A 17,845-nucleotide genomic window follows, 5' to 3' on the forward strand; every position below is an offset into this window, starting at 1 on the left:
CGATAGTGATTTCTAAAGAAATACAAAAGAAAATAGGAGATGTAGAAATGGTGAAAGTATTAAGAGACGGAAACTTATTAGTGACGTGTAAAAATGAAGAACAAAAAATGAAGGCTCTACATGTAGAAAGCATTGGGGAAAAAATGGTTGTAGAGAGAAAGATCTTAGGAGAAAATAAATCGATCCTGGGGATGATTTTTCGTATCCCTCAAGATGAAGATTTAGACAAAATAAAAAGAAGCATTACCGGTGCAAATGTGAACTCGCTGAAGAGATGATCAAAAACTGTTAACGGAGAAAGAGTAGGAAGTCTGTCAGTGATGATTGAATTTGCAGAAACAATCTTGCCGGAAAACATAAAAATAGGATTCTTGAGAAGATCACAAGATAGAAGACTGTAAAGAAGTGCAAGAAAAATGTTGTAACTGTGGAGGTCAACATAGGGTTACATATGGAGGATGTGAGGTGAGAAAAACAGCAAAGGAAATCCAACATGTTAAGGTGAGCAAAAACACAAGTTATGCAGAAGCAGTCAAAAGTGTGAAAGGACAAAAGATAAGAGAGGTGGAACAAAAAGAGACAAATTCCTCAAAAACTGCACACAGAGGAGAATACTGAGTTATCGGTAGAAAAATTAATACTATTCATTGCTTATGTCATCAATTGCACTGACAAGGCCAAACATAAAACTGAAAATATTAAAATAATTGTGAGAGGAGCGGAAAAATGTCTGGATTTCAAAGAGGGATCTTGGGAGAACATCAATAAGAGGTTGGAAACAGAGGACCAGGAACCCCAGCTGATAACATATGAGAATACTACAGTGGAAAGTCTGATAGCTAACGGACAGGAACTGAAAGGATATATTAATAAACTCGAAGAGAAACCAGAGGTGATTTGTGTACAGGAGACATGGTTAAAACCAACATTAGATTTTGTTATTAAAGGGTATGGTAGTATAAGAAGGGATCGACCAGAAGGAAATGGAGGAGGGTGTGCGATATTTATAAAGGAAGGAGTTCAATATCAAATAGTAGGAAAAGGTAAAGATTTAGAGTATATAGTTGTTGAAATTTGGGAAAAAGAATGAAAATGTAAGATAATTAATTTTTATAATCCATGTAAAACATTATCAATGGAGTGGATGGAGGAGATGTTAGAATATCTGGAGGAGAAAGTAATATGGTGCGGGGATTTTAATGCTAATAGCACAATATGGGGAAAATGTAATAATAAAAATGGACAAGTTATAGAAGAAGTAATAGAAACAAAAAATTTAGTATGTCTTAATGATTGAAGGGGAACAAGAATTAATGTAAGAACAGTAACAGAGTCAGCAACTGATTTAAACTTTGGTATCAAATTCATTAGTTGGTATATGTGAGTGGGATATAGATAAAAACACAACAATAGGTAGTGATCATTATCCCATTAAGATCAGAACAGGACTAACATTAAACATTAAGAATATAAAAATAAATAAATGGAATTTTAATAAGGCAGACTGGATTAAATTTCAATATCTCAGTGAAAGAAATCTAGGCAAAATAGATATGAAAATGGATGTAAATAATATAAATGAATGTGTTTGTAAGATAATTATAGAAGCTGCAGAAAATTCAATAAAGAAAGGAGGAAGACGGTGTGATAAGAAAATGGTACCATGATGGACAAGTGAATGTAGAGAAGTAATAAAATTAAGAAATAAAGCATTTAAAGCATTTAAAAGAAATCCAGTATTTCAGAACCTCACTGAACATAAAAGAAAACTAGCAATGGTGAGGAAAATTATTAGGAATGCAAAAAGAGAATATTGGAGGAATTTTTGTAGTACGGTAGGGAGAGAAACAAAAATTGATAAAATATGGAAAACAATTAAAAGAATGAATGGTTTTAAGAAAGAATATGGATATCCAATATTAAACGTAGAAAACACAACTATAATAAAAGACGAAGAAAAAGCTGAAATACTAGCTAAAACATTTAATAAAATTCATAATTCAAATAACATTAGTGATGAGGGAAGGAAAGGGAGGGAAGCCACAAAACTGAAATACAAATATTTACTACAGAACACTGAAGAAACAAATAACGTAATGAATGAACCGTTTACAAAAGCAGAACTGAACTCTTTACTCAGAAAAATAAAGAATATGACACCTGGTAAAGATCATATTAATTACACAATGATACAACATCTCAGTGAATCATCCAAAGATGTCATATTAGAGCTTTATAATAAAGTCTGGGAGGAGGAGGAGCTGCCTCAGAGCTGGAAGGAGTCAATCATCGTACCAATAACTAAACCAGGAAAAGATCATACAAAACCAAAAAATTATAGAGCCATTGCTTTAACAAATATATGCAAAATAATGGAAAAAATGATTAATAATAGGTTAACATATTATTTGAATAGCAACAGGTACATTACTAAAGTGCAAAGTGGTTTTAGAAAAGGGAGAAATATGAATGATCCATCGTTGTGTTTAGAACATGAAATCAGAAGAGCGCAAGTTAATAAAGAAAGTGTAGTAGCTGTATTTTTTGACATAGAGAAAGCTTATGATATGATGTGGGTTGAAGGATTACTGATTAAATTAAATAAAATGAAAATTACTGGGAAAATGTTTAACTGGATTCAAATTTTTTTTAACAAATAGAACTTTTTAAGTTAAAATAGATCAAGAAATATCAAGAAAATATGTCGTAGACAATGGAACACCGCAAGGTAGTATTATAAGTCCAATATTGTTCACTATAATGATAAACGACGTATTTACAGAAATTGGAAAAGAAATAGGATGTTCACTTTTTGCAGATGATGGAACCATATGGAAAAGAGGGAAAAATGTAAAGATAACTAGAAAGAAAATACAGGCTGAGATAAGAAGGATAGAGGAGTGGGCTTTCAATGGGGATTCAAGTTCTCAGTCGAGAAAACAAAAGTTATGGTAAAAAAAAACAAGAGAGGAAATAAAATTAAAATTATATAATCAAGAATTAGAACAAGTTAAATGTATAAAATTTTTAGGAATATGGTTTGATGAGAAAATCCTATGGAATATACATATTCAGAAAATAATAGATAAATGTAATAAAGTATTAAATATGATGAGATGTTTGTCTGGCAGTAACTGGGGAGCAGATAGGGAAGCTTTAAAACAAATTTACACAGGATTGATCAGATCAAATATAGATTATGGAAGTATTATATATGGTTCAGCAGCAAAGACACATCTGGAATAATTAAATATTATACAGCATCAAGCATTAAGACTTTCTACAGGAGCTTTCAAAACAACCCCAACAGCAGCACTCGAAGTAGAAATGGGAGAAATGCCGTTAGATTTGAGGAGAACACAATTAACAATAAATTACTGGATACATTTACAAGGCAATAACCTGGGTCATCCAACACGAGAGATATTGAAGCCAAAAAATTATAAAAGAGACAAGAAGTTTTGGATGGATCATTAAAAAAATATCAGAAGAGTTTCATATACAAAATATAGTAATAAGTCCGATACTGCCAATAGCTGTTGTACCACCCTGGATCTTACCAGAAGCACAGGTAGATATGTCATTAATGGTAAAAAAGAAAAGAACATGTATATTAGAGTTAAATATAGTACAGGAATATGTTAATAATTATTATCAATACCTTCAGATTTATACAGATGCATCGAAAATAAATGACAAACTAGGAATAGCTTTCATAGTACCGTAATTTCAAATAAGAGTAGGAAAATGAATCACAAATGGTTTAAATAAGAAATATTAGAAATACTTTTAGCAGTACAGTGGATGGAAGACATAAAGCCTTTAAAAACAATAATTTGTTCAGATTCAAGTTCAGTATTATTGAGTTTAAAATATAACCATTCAGACAGCAGGCCAGACATTCTACTAGAAATACAGCATACTTTATTCAGGCTACAAATGATGGGTTTATCAATAGTATTTTTATGGGGTTAAAGGAAATGAGATGGCAGATAAGATGGCTAAGAAGGTAATGCAAAATCATATCAGTTTTATAGTACATTTAAGTAAATCAGAAGCAAAAAGCATCATCAAACAAAAATTGAAGGAAGAATGGCAGACAAGGTGGGATGGAGAAAGAAAAGGAAGATGGTTTTATAGGATCAAAAAGGCAGTTGGTGAAAAAAGAACTGGAAGAAGGAATAGAAAGGAGGAAAGGGTAAGACTAAGATTAGGACATACAGGACTTAATTATACACTGTTTAAAATACATAAACATAATACAGGACAATGTGACTACTGTGGGATGGATGAAACAATTTAACATGTTTTTATAGAGTGTCTGAAATATGAGCTGGAAAGAAGAAGCATGAAGAGAGAATTTGAAAGGATTAAAGAAAAGTTTAGTATAATAGATTCATTACAAAAGACAATAGGGAGCAAACATATACAAATTATTTTAAGATTCCTAAAAAGAACACAATTATTTAATAGAATTTGAGTATATTAGATATTAATCCATGTTGAACCACACTCCATACCAGTAGTGGCGGTAATGCACACCTACAGATTCATGCCAACCGTCATTAAACACCAGAATAATAATAATAATAATAATAATAATAATAATAATAATAATAATAATAATAATAATAATAATAATAATAATAAGAAGAAGAAGAAGAAGAAGAAGAAGAAGGTAGGTCGGTGGTCTCCCTGCTTATCATATGTTCTTCAATTATTGCTCCCTACCTGAACCCCAAACGGAGAAGGGGTCATACTGAGTCCTAACTATTATGGCTGATAGCACCAACAAGACGGTGTATGAGATCTTCCAAAGCATGGAGCAAGGACCACCTGCAGCTACTAGCAATGCCGCTGCTCAGGTAAGGTCTTCCGTCTAATTTATAGTGGCTAACCTACCTAACGGATTAACTGTAGTTCATTTTAAAAGTTCATTTTAAAAGCCCGTGTGTACATCATGTGCTCACCAGACGGGCAGGGTCAGTACCCTGTTGATGCATGTGACCTTTATTAACTGTTAGCTGGCTGTAATTCACAAGGCAAACATGTGACAAGAGTACAGGTCTTGTTCTGGTGCAACGCAAATGAGTCTATTTCTAAAGGAACTGTGAGATATTTATAATATACACGTTTTTATGTGTTTGTTCTTGGAGGCTTGATTAGTCTAGACAACAGAAATAAACTGCAGTACAAACTGACTTTTGGTCAGTATAAAAAAAATGATTTATCTGAAGTCCTCTTTACGTCATATAATGGGCAACATGTTTTAAATAAAATATTTTCACAAGGAACATACTTTAAAAAAAACGATACATGGATCATTTTGTTAATATTTACAAAAGAAGTTCCCAGATTCACTGGTTCTGGTGTTCATAGTTCTGAACTTAATTCAGTGTTTGATATTTTGGCTGTTTTATATAAAAATACCACAAAAAAAAAAAAAAAAGTGCTGATCAACATTGAGCTCTGGACTTTGGTCTGGTGTCTGTCAATAATTATCACACTGCATACAGCTGAACCAGTCCCTGTCAAACAGAGACGGCATCTTGGTCACCATTAAAATATGAGCCTCAGTTTGCATGTTTCTTTTTCCCACTGGCACACCAGTGTTGTTTAAACTGAAAGAATACAGAGTCTGGCAGATTGTTGGGACCTCTGGTAAAAATGTGTAAAAAGCCATCAAATAAATTCATCGTAATCTCCCAGTGACATTTTTAGAAAAATCCAACCTTTAAGATGTGTACATCCATTCAGGGTGGACAAAGATCCCACAATATAAAGAAATATGTTTAACCAACATACTGGGGGACAAGTATTGAAACCACTGACATTCGATTTAAAATAAATGTAACTGAAACTGTTTTTTATGTATTACTTTCTCTAACTTGATCAGAATCCTAAGAAATTCTAATTTAGTGTTTCACTTCCTTTTTCCTGATGGTATAAAAATGATGGGGAGGCCAAATGATTGAAAAACCTTTTGTTTATTCCGGCTATTATTCAACTAATTTTAAGTATTGATTAGATAGAAGTGAGCTGATGGAGACTAAGATTGAGCTTTTCTGCAACAAAAGCTCCAGAGGGTTAATATGTGGGAAACTTTGTCCTTCCTACTGTTAAGCATGGTGGAAAATGTGTGATGTGGGACTGATCTTTTCCAAGGACCCTGGAGACCTTTAAATTATTTAAAATACCAGGAGAGGATAGACTTCAACCAGGAAATGATAAGGTGTTGATTTTGGATCTTTGTGCAGGATCTATAAGTCATTAGACACAAAATTCAACTTCTGTGTTCCTGTTAGCTGATAACTCCAAACAAGACGCGTGTAATTTCAAACATTTTTTTTTATATTTGATCCCATCTTACCAGGGGGTGTGCTCTGCACCACAGTGTGTGCTGAGGATTCCAGTGTGCTTCCTCTGCCGCCACCGGCTACACGTCCTGGAGCAACCTGACCTGCTCCCAGAGATCCAAAGCCCTGCTCAGGTCTGACTAGCTTGCATTCCCACTTTATTCCATCCCTCTGCAGTTTATCTGGATGCTTTATGTCCACCTTGAACAGGTTGGTGAGTGTCCTCAGGCTACACGGTCAGTGTTTGTCAGAGCTGTGTGCACTCTGTGAGACGACCTGCTCGCCCTCAGCTCTGGTCAGACTGCTGCATTACTACAGCAGCTGGGCGTAGCTCAGAGACACGCTCATCCCCAGCTGGACACCTGTCGGTAAGAAAGCAGCATGCAGACTTCACTGCAAAGCACTTTGTGTTAAAACTTTTTTTTTAATAGTTAAAAGTATTTTTTTGTCTTCTAGGCGTGGTGGTAGTTGTCTCTTCTGATGACTGCTCCCTCTATTCCCTGATGCTCAAAGTCCTGCCAGCGCTGGCCATGGGTAAAACACACACATCTGTGTCTCAAATTGCGTTTTTGTTTTAGTTGTAAAACCTAAAAGGGCTTGAAAAGTTTCGATTCCCCTCAAACTCAACCACAAATTTTAGAATATTGTATTTTCTTGGAATATATGTGATTAACACAGTTTGGTGCATAAATGTGAAATGAAAGGCAAACATACAGGGGTTGGACAATGAAACTGAAACACCTGGTTTTAGACCACAATAATTTATTAGTATGGTGTAGGGCCTCCTTTTGCGGCCAATACAGCGTCAATTCGTCTGGGAATGACATATACAAGTCCTGCACAGTGGTCAGAGGGATTTTAAGCCATTCTTCTTGCAGGATAGTGGCCAGGTCACTACGTGATACTGGTGGAGGAAAACGTTTCCTGACTCACTCCTCCAAAACACCCTAAAGTGGCTCAGTAATATTTAGATCTGGTGACTGTGCAGGCCATGGGAGATGTTCAACTTCACTTTCATGTTCATCAAACCAATCTTTTACCAGTCTTGCTGTGTGTATTGGTGCATTGTCATCCTGATACACGGCACCGCCATCAGGATACAATGTTTGAACCATTGGGTGCACATGGTCCTCAAGAATGGTTCGGTAGTCCTTGGCAGTGACGCGCCCATCTAGCACAAGTATTGGGCCAAGGGAATGCCATGATATGGCAGCCCAAACCATCATTGATCCACCCCCATGCTTCACTCTGGGCATGCAACAGTCTGGGTGGTACGCTTCTTTGGGACTTCTCCACACCGTAACTCTCCCGGATGTGGGGAAAACAGTAAAGGTGGACTCATCAGAGAACAATACATGTTTCACATTGTCCACAGCCCAAGATTTGCACTCCTTGCACCATTGAAACCGACGTTTGGCATTGGCATGAGTGACCAAAGGTTTGGCCATAGCAGCCCGGCCGTGTATATTGACCCTGTGGAGCTCCTGACGGACAGTTCTGGTGGAAACAGGAGAGTTGAGGTGCACATTTAATTCTGCCGTGATTTGGACAGTCATGGTTTTATGTTTTTTTGGATACAATCCGGGTTAGCACCCGAACATCCCTTTCAGACAGCTTCCTCTTGCGTCCACAGTTAATCCTGTTGGATGTGGTTCGTCCTTCTTGGTGGTATGCTGACATTACCCTGGATACTGTGGCTCTTGATACATCACAAAGACTTGCTGTCTTGGTCACAGATGCACCAGAAAGACGTGCACCAACAATTTGTCCTCTTTTGAACTCTGGTATGTCATTCATAATGTTGTGTGCATTTCAATATTTTGAGCAAAACTGTGCTCTTACCCTGCTAATTGAACCTTCACACTCTGCTCTTACTGGTGCAATGTGCAATCAATGAAGACTGGCTACCAGGCTGGTCCAATTTAGCCATGAAACCTCCCACACTAAAATGACAGGTGTTTCAGTTTCATTGTCCAACCCCTGTACATCCTACTTGTGGTGGTGCATTTGTGTTTAGGTATGCCCTTTAATCCAATTCAATTCAATTCAAAAATACTTTATTAATCCCAAAGAGAAATTAAATGTTGTTGAAGCTCATTATGAAGGTTTCTTCAAAGAGCCGTTGTAGATGCTGATGCCTGTGGGCAGGAAGGATCTCCTGTAGCGCTCCGTCTTACAGCAGATCTGAAGAAGCCTCCGACTGAAGACACTGTTGTTGTACAACATGAAAAGGATGCTCAGGGTTCTCCATAATGTTCTTCATTTTATGAAGAATCCGTCTTTCCACAATGATCTCCAGAGGTTCCAGAGGAGTCCCCAGAACAGAACCAGCCTTTTTTATCAGCTTGTTGAGCTTTTTTAAGTCCCTGGTTCTGATGCTGCTTCCCCAGCAGATGATGGCAGAAGAGATCACACTCTCCACAACAGACTTATAGAAGATATGCAGCATCTTGCTACAAACACCGAAGGTCCTAAGTTCCTCAAGAAGTACAGTCTGCTCTGTCCCTTCTGTTTCCAGGTAACTCTGTGGTTGTCGTTCCGGGTCGGAGTACTGCCCCTCCAGCACTTCTCTTAGCAGGACCTCCTGCAGGGACTAAAAGGACTTCCTGCAGGGACTCTTAACGCTTTAACAGGAAAGGATGTCACATTGGGTGCCAAAGTGTACCAGAATCCCAACGTGAGCTACATCACTTACAGCGGCAACAAGCAGGTGTGTGTTACATTCGAGGTAATATCTAAACCATCCATGTTTTAAAATGTTTCTATGGCTGACCTTTCAACATGTTCCCTCTCAGGATGGGCTGGCACTGTGTAAGGCCTCAGCAGGAATGGGTGTTCCCGTGTCTGTCTCTCCGTGCGTTGGTGCTACGTGTCCCTTTATCATCTTTGAGTCAGCTGACATCAATAGCGCTCTGGATGAAGTCCTACAGATTGCCTTCATGAAGAAGAAAGAGGTGGGTATCGTAGGGAGAAAGAGAAGCTGCAGCTTCTCTTTTGTTTTCTGTATATCCACCAAACTGGTGAATTATTCTACCTTTTCACTCTGCCATTAGGTCCACTGGGTGCTGTGTGTGCAGGAGAGTGTGTCAGACAGCGTTGTAGCCCGGCTAAAGCTGCGAATGGCAGGCATGAAGTGTGTTGCTCTGAGCAGCGACGCAGACAGGGTCCTGGTGGAGGCTGCAGTACAGGAGGCTCAGCAGCAGGGGGCCATGGTTAGTTGGGAAACTAAAAGGAGAAAAACAAAAAACTAAAGAGGAAACATTAGCTTTTCTCTTGAGATTTTAATGCCATGCAAAAATACAATTGAGCAAACTGATGAGTGTCTTCCAAAAGTATTCATATCTCTTCAACTTATTACATTTTTTCAAGTTACAACCACAAACGTCAATGGATTGTTTTAGCGATTTTCTCCATTTTGTTTAATTTTTTTTCCCCTAAAAATCTGTAAAGTGTGCTTTTGTATCCAGTCTTGTAGAGTCCATTTTTTGTAGAACCATCTTTAACCACAATCACAACCTAAAGCCTTCTCTACCAGTTTGCTTATAAAGGCACTGATATTTTTGGCCATTTTTCTTTGCAAAATAGATCAAACTCAGTGGGACTGGATCGAGATCATCTTTAAACAACAATTTTCAAGAGTTTCAATTGATTCTCCTTATTTGGATTTAGGTCTCGACTTTGACTGAGCCATTGTAAGATGAATATACTTTGATCTGAACGATTGCTTGACAACTCTAGAGTCGTTGTCCTCCTGGATGGTGAACCTTCGGCCCACTCTCAGGTCTTTTGCAGCATGTAACAGGTATTCTTCCAGGATTGTCACGTACTTCATCTTCTTGTCAACTCTGAGCAGCTTCCCTCTTTCTCCTACAGACAAACATCCCCACAGCATAATGCTGCCACCAGCTTGTCTCTCTGTAGTTCTGGTTTGCTCTGGGTGATGTGCAGTGATAGTTTTTTGTCACACATGAAGGCCAAAAGAATACATTTTAGTGTCTGACCAGAGGACCTTCCACGTGTTTTTCTGTTCCCTCTACTTGATTTGGGGCAAATTTTCAGTTGGACTTCTTAAGACTTTGTTTTAACAGCGGATTTCCTTTTGCACAACACACAGTTTCCCTGTCGAGAGATTCTGGATCTCCTCCAGAGTTACCATGGGAAATCTTGGCGGTTTCTCTGATTCATTTATGAAGAGAGGCATGTTGTGGTAGATGTGCAGGTGTGCCATACTTTCTCCATATTCAGACCATGGGTTAAACAGAGTTCTGTTATGTTTAAAGTTTGCAACCCAATCCTGCTTTAAACTTGAGAAAAACAAAAGGCTAAAGGGGTATGAATACTTTTTCAAGACACTGTATGAGTTCTATATGTCAGCTGATGCTAACAGGCCGGGGTAATAAGGTTAAAAAAAACAATGATAATGTTTTCCTTTTTGTTTTTCTGTCCTCAGCTGGTCCAGCCCTGCAGTGCCAGACCTTCTGGTGCCCAGTACCCTCCCACGGTGCTCTGTGGGGCGGCCCCATCCTCTCCATATGTGGTCACCCCCCCTCCTGGACCTTTGCTGCCTCTCCTGACTTTCAGGAGCAGTGCAGAAGATGTGATCTTAGGTAAAGAAATATTTAAAGGCATGGCATAGGACCTGTTATGGTGCTCTGTTGAAGCATGTTGGCCTGCTACATAGCTTTTATTGTTGTTTTTCATTACATCAATCAGTCACATATTTAAGACGAATTGTAGCCCTTGTTTTCATGCCTGTAAACATAGTTGCTCTGTTTCTGCACAGGGAACCACAGTCCTCATGGCCATGCAGCATCAATCTGGACTGAAGACCTCACCTTGGCTCTGGAGACAGCGAAGAGGTATATACCAATTTCCATTTTTGCTATTACCCAAAACTTGTTTTTTTTGCCTACTTATGGAGAATGTTTTTCCCCAGTCTGTCTGTTGGCTCAGTGTGGGTGAATTCCAGCTGCGTCTCAGATCCCTGTCTACCTGTCTCCGGCCACAAGGACAGCGGGACCTGCACCGATGGAGGACAGGAGGCAGGTTTTGATTCTTTCTCACCTTGCCAGCAGTTTGACAGGCGATCCTTGTGAAGCTGACTGCAGTTCAACATGTTGGGCCGACATAAACATCATTTGGTTTTAGAGTCATTCAGCTGCTGCTAAAGAGACACATTCTGTTTTCTGTTTAACAATCTATGCATTAATACCTGAACACACTCAAGCTGCTTGAGAGAAAGGGTGTGAGGTAAAGTCACATTGTTTAGCTAACAAGATATTTCTTTACCAGGCTGACTGTATAAAAATGTGGGGGTTTTTTCTGTTATTTGGCTTTTTGAAATTATGTAAACAGTGTAACATGAGCACAGCAGGAATTTACGGATAAACAAGCAGGTTAAAGAGAAAATGCCAAAAAATAGGACAGTTAGACTTCTGTCACATCAAACACACCATTATAATTCTACTGGACTTGGTGGCCCTTCAACTTTTTCACATTCTGTCACATCACAAACACAAACCTCAATACATATTAGTGGGACTTTATGTGATGATAAAACACAAAGAAGTAACCAATTGCAAAGTGAAAGACTGGTTGTCAGCATTTTTCACAAGTAAAAGTCTGAAAGTGTGGAGAACATCTGTATTCGGTCCCCTTGAATCAATCATTGCTTGTAGAACCACCTCTTGTGTAATTAGAGCTTCATGTTTCTATCAACTTTGCACATCGAGAGACTGAAATTTCTGCCCATTTTTCTTTGCCAAATAGCTCAAGCTGGTCAGATTGCATGGAGAGCATCTGTGAGGATTAACTTCCAAGTTTTCCTACAGATTTTCAATAGGCTTATGTGCGGACTTTGTCTAGGCCATTCTAACATGAATATGTTTTGATCTAAACCACTCCATTGTAGCTCTGGCTGCACGATAATTATCCTGCTGGAGGGTGAAGCTCTGCTTCCGTCTCAACTCTTTTGCAGCTTCAAACAGGTTTTATTCCAGAATTGCTCTTCTGCAAGGCACAGTATAAAGCAAATTGATTGCTGGTACGGCTGTTCAGGCTTCTGCTGATCATGATTCTTATCTCTGTGTTTACATCTTCTCTGCCTTCCTCCAGGGTCTGTACCAGTTTCTCCGTCCCTCCTTTTCTTCCCCTCTTCCTCGCTCCTCTCCTGTTTCTTTGGACTACTCAAAGTTTGGAACAGAACCCGCCCAGGCTGTCATTCCCGATAGCCCGGACCATACCAGGCAGGTTTTTAATGCTCTCTGCCATAGAGTCTCCAGTGCTGATTTAAGCGTTGTTTGTTCATCTCCCTCTCTCTGTCTCTCTGATACTATCCCTCAGTCCTACCCGCAGTTTGTTGGTGGTAAAGCATGTAAATCAGTGTCTGGCTGCAGTATGCCTGTCCAAACACCAGGGGGCGAGAGTGTGTTAGCCTTTTGTCCTGATGGAGGCCGGAAAGACGTCCGGAATGCTGTGGAGGCTGCCATCAAAGTTCAGCCTGGGTGAGAGCTTTGCCACATGCCTATATTCACAAATACATGCTCACAATCAGCACTCTGACAGAAAACACGTCTACTAGCAAAGCAGAGGACAGTTTTACATACAGCTGATGGAAAAAAAAGTCAAAGAACTGTTTGGGATGAACCGGAAACCTTTAACAAAACTGATAGGCCATCTTAATCTACATATATTTAATAAACATGGATTTATGTAGCAATTTAAGGTTGCTCAGTCAATAACCAGACCAGATCTGTTCACTTACATATTTTTGACTGAATCAGAAAAAGCGGTGAGAAACAAGACAATGTCCTTCAACCCCTGTAAACCCACCCCAACATGAACAATGTTCAATGTAAACACTAGTTTAATCATTTTCTTTAGTTTATGTCATGGAGATTGACCAAAGCTGAAACCTGTTCTCTTCACACTAAAAACTTGTTTTGTATACAACAACTAGAGTTTATTAAAGACAGTTTTAACAATAAATTCATATTTTTCTCCTGTGCTGCCCTCATTCACCCATAGTTCAATGTGATCTAGATAAAACTGTTTCTATCTAAGTCATACAGTCTCTGAACAAAGTACAGAGATTAATCATCATAGAGTGTAATGAACTGAAACATTGTAAACACATGGCCTCAGATCTGGCCACCAGCTCCTGGCTAAAGTCTTTACCCTTTTTACTTTTTGCCAGGGTCCAATTCCAGATTTCAACATTTTATTGGGATTCGTCGTGTGGAAACTTTAAAACTGCTTTAAAAATAAGAATCTAAGAAAATGTGGCATGCATTTGTATTCAACCCCGCTGAGTCAATACTTCATACAACCACCTTCCTCTGCTACTACAGCTGCAAGTCTTTTAGGCTGTGTCTCTACCAGCTTTGCGCTTCTAGAGACGGAGTGTTTTACCTCTTCTTTGCAACATCACATAAACTCCGTTAGATTACACTGACCATCAACTTTCAAGTCCTGCACAGATTGATTTACATATATTTAGGTTTGGATTTGATTAGACCATTCTAAAGCTTGATTATGCTTTGATCTACAGGTCCTTCTCAAAATATTAGCATATTGTGATAAAGTTCATTATTTTCCATAATGTCATGATGAAAATTTAACATTCATATATTTTAGATTCATTGCACACTAACTGAAATATTTCAGGTCTTTTATTGTCTTAATACGGATGATTTTGGCATACAGCTCATGAAAACCCCAAATTCCTATCTCACAAAATTAGCATATCATTAAAAGGGTCTCTAAACGAGCTATGAACCTAATCATCTGAATCAACGACTTAACTCTAAACACCTGCAAAAGATTCCTGAGGCCTTTAAAACTCCCAGCCTGGTTCATCACTCAAAACCCCAATCATGGGTAAGACTGCCGACCTGACTGCTGTCCAGAAGGCCACTATTGACACCCTCAAGCAAGAGGGTAAGACACAGAAAGACATTTCTGAATGAATAGGCTGTTCCCAGAGTGCTGTATCAAGGCACCTCAGTGGGAAGTCTGTGGGAAGGAAAAAGTGTGGCAGAAAACGGTGCACAACGAGAAGAGGTGACCAGACCCTGAGGAAGATTGTGGAGAAGGGCCGATTCCAGACCTTGGGGGACCTGCGGAAGCAGTGGACTGAGTCTGGAGTAGAAACATCCAGAGCCACCGTGCACAGGCGTGTGCAGGAAATGGGCTACAGGTGCCGCATTCCCCACGTCAAGCCACTTTTGAACCAGAAACAGCGGCAGAAGCGCCTGACCTGGGCTACAGAGAAGCAGCACTGGACTGTTGCTCAGTGGTCCAAAGTACTTTTTTCAGATGAAAGCAAATTCTGCATGTCATTCGGAAATCAAGGTGCCAGAGTCTGGAGGAAGACTGGGGAGAAGGAAATGCCAAAATGCCAGAAGTCCAATGTCAAGTACCCACAGTCAGTGATGGTCTGGGGTGCCGTGTCAGCTGCTGGGGTTGGTCCACTGTGTTTTATCAAGGGCAGGGTCAATGCAGCTAGCTATCAGGAGATTTTGGAGCACTTCATGCTTCCATCTGCTGAAAAGCTTTATGGAGATGAAGATTTCATTTTTCAGCACGACCTGGCACCTGCTCACAGTGCCAAAACCACTGGTAAATGGTTTACTGACCATGGTATTACTGTGCTCAATTGGCCTGCCAACTCTCTTGACCTGAACCCCATAGAGAATCTGTGGGATATTGTGAAGAGAACGTTGAGAGACTCAAGACCCAACACTCTGGATGAGCTAAAGGCCGCTATCGAAGCATCCTGGGCCTCCATAAGACCTCAGCAGTGCCACAGGCTGATTGCCTCTATGCCACGCCGCATTGAAGCAGTCATTTCTGCAAAAAGATTCCCGACCAAGTATTGAGTGCATAACTGTACATGATTATTTGAAGGTTGACGTTTTTTGTATTAAAAACACTTTTCTTTTATTGGTCGGATGAAATATGCTAATTTTGTGAGATAGGAATTTTGGGTTTTCATGAGCTGTATGCCACAATCATCCGTATTAAGACAATAAAAGACCTGAAATATTTCAGTTAGTGTGCAATGAATCTAAAATATATGAATGTTACATTTTCATCATGACATTATGGAAAATAATGAACTTTATCACAATATGTTAATTTTTTGAGAAGGACCTGTATGGCTGAATGTTTAAATGGTAAATGGCCTGTACTTGTATAGCACCTTATCAAGTCCCCAGAGACCCCAAAGGGCTTCACTCTACATTCAGTCATCCACCCATTCACACACGCATTCACACACACATTCACACACTGACAGAAGTGAGGCTGCCATACACAGGCGCCTCTGACCACCATCAGTAGCCAAGGCAGGTAAAGTGTCTTGCCCAAGGACACAATGAAACAGACAGCGGGGGCTCGAACTGGCAACCCATCCCCCCCCCCAATATTTTTAGCTGTTTTTAGCTCCTTTGATGGTTTTATCAGCTCTGGTCAGTTTTCTTCGCCTCTTGGGGGGGGGAATAAAGGGTCCCCATAGCATAATGCTGCCACTTCCATGTTTCACTGTGATGCTGGTGTGTTCATTGTAATGTCTGGTGGTAGTTTTCCTCCACAATTAGTGTTTAGCTTGTACAGCAATGAGTTAAATTCTGGTCTTTGATCTGTTTTGTGACCTAACCTCTCTGCCGTTTCTCTGATGTTCTCTGAGGCCTTCAAAGAGCAGCTGAATTTATGCTGAGATTAAATTACAGACAGCCAGCCTCTGTTTAATAAGAACGTAATTCGTTGCACCCAGAATTTGAGTTGTATGAAAAAAGAACTGTGCAACTGTCTTGGTCTTTGACATAAAATCCCAATAAAATACTTAAAGTTCAAGAATACTTTTGTAGTTTGGGCATCATATGATCACAGAGTGGAATTTAACTCGACAAACCTAGATGTTACCATCAGAGTCCAGTAAGAATAATTTAAACATCCTTTTGCTCTTTTAGCTGGATGAAGAAGAGTCCGTCAGCACGCGCTCAGTCACTCTACTCTCTGGCCAAAGGCTTAGAATCCAAGAAGAAAGATGTTTCTGCATCACTCAGCACCCAGCTGGGGGTTTCAGTGGATGAAGCTGATTAAGAGGTGGAGCTCAGCATTGCCAGGCTCAACGTTTGGGCAGCTTACTGTGACAAAGTACAAGGTGGATCCCTGGTGAGGCATTTAGAGGTTATTCAGTTATAAACCTCTACAATGCAGCATGTGAATGGAACGAGCAGTTTCCACTGATGTTAATAGATCATTATACTCCTTTGGTTCACCATCTTCCTCTCTTCCTCAGCCCATTCCACAGTCAGGTGCTGCTCTCTCCTTCCCTGAAGCCCTGGGGGTTGTTGGGATCATCTTACCCGACAAAACTCCCCTCCTCTCCATGGTAACGGTTCTTGGGGCAGCCATTGCCACAGGCAACGCAGTCATCCTGGTCCCCAGTCAGACGTTTCCGCTCCCTGCCTTGGCTTTCATTCAGGTGAAAGAGAAACCTAACTCTGATGAGGACTTTGGATCATCTTTGTTTAAACTAATAAATAACAGAGTTAAACCAATAGAAAACAGGGATTTTAAATATTTTTATTACGTCAAGATCTCATTTTGAAACAGTATTGATTTCAAGCATGATTTCTTTCTTCCTCATCAGGTGCTTCAGTCCTCAGACCTGCCAGCAGGCCTGGTAAACATCATCACAGGAAATCGAGACCAGCTCACAGTGGCTCTGGCTAATCACAGCGTCATCAAGGCTATCTGGTACTGGGGCCGTGCTGAGGTGAGGACAACATTCTAGGCTTATTAAGTATAATAACAAACACTACATACCGTGTAATCCCAGCCTGTACTCTCTGGTGTGTTGCTTTAGGGTTGTCAGTACCTCCAGTACACCTGCACCAGCCCGCTGAAAACCCTGCGACTCTTCTGCCAAAAGGACGGGGAGGGGAGCGATGCAGGGATGGACTGGGCTCAGTCTCATCCTTCTCTGCTGGAGGATTTGTGGAGAAATGCTGTCCAGTGGAAAAGTGTGTGGATTCCCACTGCATGAGACATTTAGAGGACAACTTTAGTCAGCGTCGTCCTAAAGAGATAACAGAAGTATGTTAGATTGTTAGTTATGGCAGGAGGAGGGAAGAGATGGGATGTTTTGATGGTTACTTATTAACAGCAATACTCGAGATGATCTAGGCACTTTTTACAGTCTGTCCAAATATGTCAAATATATCAGGATGAGGTTTTTTTTTTTTCACTGTGATTAAAAATGACCAGAGCCAGTAATTCTCCATGCCAAAGTTAAAAGTTCAATGCAAACACAGAACAATACCAACATCATATCATAATTTGCAAAAGAAACACGATGTGTTCTTTGTTAAAATAATTTCATTTTCTCTGGGTTTATCAGTGTTACATACATTCTGGATCACTTCCATTTTGGTTCTGGTTGTCTCTCAGAATCTGTAGAAAATACAGAGAGTTGCAAATCA

The 17,845-nt window shown here is 39.7% G+C and overlaps 1 pseudogene; it reads left to right on the top strand.

Annotated features, from left to right (window-relative positions):
• The first annotated feature begins 4,775 nt into the window (after positions 1–4,775).
• On the top strand, positions 4,776–17,845 carry LOC124863079 (annotated as a pseudogene).

The sequence above is a fragment of the Girardinichthys multiradiatus genome, chromosome X, assembly GCF_021462225.1.
Source record: "Girardinichthys multiradiatus isolate DD_20200921_A chromosome X, DD_fGirMul_XY1, whole genome shotgun sequence".
NCBI classification, from domain to species: domain Eukaryota; kingdom Metazoa; phylum Chordata; class Actinopteri; order Cyprinodontiformes; family Goodeidae; genus Girardinichthys; species Girardinichthys multiradiatus.